General features: G+C 41.4%; 1 protein-coding gene across 2 annotated transcripts in view; it reads left to right on the top strand.

Annotated features, from left to right (window-relative positions):
* The window catches only part of gpbp1l1 (GC-rich promoter binding protein 1-like 1), a 30,979-nt gene that overhangs the window by 4,394 nt on the left and 24,071 nt on the right, over positions 1–2,514 (top strand). The gene's annotated exons all lie outside the window — the stretch shown is intronic.

Raw genomic sequence — 2,514 nt, 5'->3', positions numbered from 1 at the left:
GTATAATGTCTTGTGACGTCCACGGCCTACCCCAGTTACCACTACTGTGCATGTGTGTCAAGGACAGAAAGGCAGATGTGGCAGTGGAAGGTGTCAAAGCAGTTTGGAGAGAAAAAAAAATAAAACGATTAATTGATTATTAAATTAGTCATCAATTATTTTAATAATCGATTAGTCGTCGATTAGTCGATTAATCGTGGCAGCCCTAATCGGGGATCCCTTTAAGGTCAGGGGACTGCACCAGATGTTCCCAGTTCACCCGAGTGTCCAAGGCATAGAGCCGCATGTKAGATGGCATGATTACAAAATTTATAATCAGTCTTTGGCCAAAGGTGGCCTGGTACCAAGTACACCTGTGAACAACCCAGTGCTCAAACATGGTGTTTGGTACCCATACCTTGCAGAAGAGTCAGTTTTGGGTTACTTGGATGTTCCTCCCACTCACCCCCTTTCCAGAAAACTCTGTCGTTGCCCTAATGGGCATTAAAGTCAATTAGTAGAGCAGAATCACCAGATGGCATCCCATCCAGGAATCAGTTCAGAGATTTCAAGGTCGAGTAATCTGATGTTTGGTGCGTTGGTACAAACAACAGTCAACCTTCCCTCCTGAGGCTGCAGAGAMCCACCACAGAGGGAAACTCCAACACTGAGGCATCAGCTGGGGGCTTGTGAGTGTCCCCACACCTGCCAAAAACCTCATTCATCTCTCTGGACAATTCCAGAGTAGGAGAGAGAGTCCTGCCCCTCTCCACAAGTTCCAAAGCCCAAGGACGTAGAAGTGAGCCCAACTATACAAGCTGCCCTTCTTTACCACCCAGTGAGGTGACGTTCACGTCTCTAGAGCTAATTCATGCTGACAGGAATCAGCACAGACAGGGACTATATGCTACCAGGATTGCGTGGCACCTGACCTTGGGGGTCCTCCTCGCAGGTGGTGGGCCTCCATGGAGGTGTTATCATATCTCTGTTTTGGGTTTGGCCCAGCTGAACCCCAAAAGTCAAGGCACCTTGACTTCTGGGGTTCAGCCTAAGGGAGGTGTCCTGGTTTTTCCTTTGTAGATGATGGTTTCCTGATGCTCACGTTGCCACCTCCATCAAGGGTTTTAAATTGCTCTTAGTCTGACCCCTCCTCTGAGACTTGTTTACCATGGGAGACCCTACCAGTGACTGATGTCCCAYACAAGATAGCCCCCAGGATCACAGGGGTACTCAAACCCCTCTGGTGATTCTGCAGGGAGAGTCCAGCAAAATATAAAAGCCATTGATACAACTTCAGGGTAGCGCTGCCAAGATTAGTCGACTAGTCACTTTGTCAACTATTAAAATCATCAACAACTAATTTGTCGATGAGTCATTTTTTTCTAACTTTGTTTTTTTTTATAGTCGACTAATCACCAATTAGTCAACTATAAAAATAATTGATCGTGGCAGCCCTAATTACCACTACTGTGCATSTTTGTGGACAGAAAGGCAGATGTGGCAGTGGAAGGTGCCGCAGCAGTTTMGAGAGAAAAACAATAAAAAAAAAAACCAGGCATCAACTATTAAATTAGTTGACGATTTTAATAGTTGACAATAATCGTGACTAGTTGACTGATCATGGCAGCCTTACTTCAGGGTTATTGTAGACTTGCTGATTCAAAGGTGTTTTGTTTGTGTTTTATTCGTCTTCTTTATGATTTAACTTCCAGCACTAAGTTATAGTTTAAAAAACTTAAAACAGATTATTTCTTCCTTCATAAAGTTGTTTTTCTTCACATCTTAGGGCTGCCACGATTAGTTGATTAGTCGATGACTAATCGATTATTAAAATAATCGATGACTAATTTAATAATCGATTAATAGTTTTCTTTTTTCTTTCTTTGTTTTTCTCTCCAAACTGCTTTGACACCTTCCACTGCCACATCTGCCTTTCTGTCCTTGACACACATGCACAGTAGTGGTAACTGGGGTAGACCGTGGACGTCACAAGACATTATACAGACAGGCTCTGGTATCATGGCTGCCTGACAACGGAGCTCAAAGTGTGGGATCATTTTAAGAAAATGAAAGAGAAACCTGTGTAATATCTTACCTTCCACAGCAATTATTTTTAGTTAGCATATAGCTAAAATCTAACCATGGTTATATAATAGCAGCTGCATTCTGACGTGATAAGCTCTATGTTTTATATTCAATTAACGTATGATCCGATTAGTTGACTAATCGGATAATTAATCTGTGATTAATCGATTATTAAAATAATCGTTTGTGGCAGCCCTACTCAAGTGAATAAAGAGTGTTGTAGCAGTATTTTTTGATTTAGAGAGAGCACATGATATGTGGAGTGATGGGTTATTATTAAAAATTAGATGAATGGGTATAAATGACCGTATGTTTAGGTGGATTAAGAATTTTTTATAAAGAAGAGAAAAACAAGTGAGTATAGGGAAGGAATATTCAGAGTATAAATATAGAAAATGGGACACCACAGGGAAATATAATAAGTCCGTTATTTTCTGTGGTCGTTAATGT

Source organism: Austrofundulus limnaeus, unplaced genomic scaffold (assembly GCF_001266775.1).
Source record: "Austrofundulus limnaeus strain Quisiro unplaced genomic scaffold, Austrofundulus_limnaeus-1.0 Scaffold393, whole genome shotgun sequence".
NCBI classification, from domain to species: domain Eukaryota; kingdom Metazoa; phylum Chordata; class Actinopteri; order Cyprinodontiformes; family Rivulidae; genus Austrofundulus; species Austrofundulus limnaeus.
This window is presented reverse-complemented; position numbering and strand designations above follow the sequence as displayed.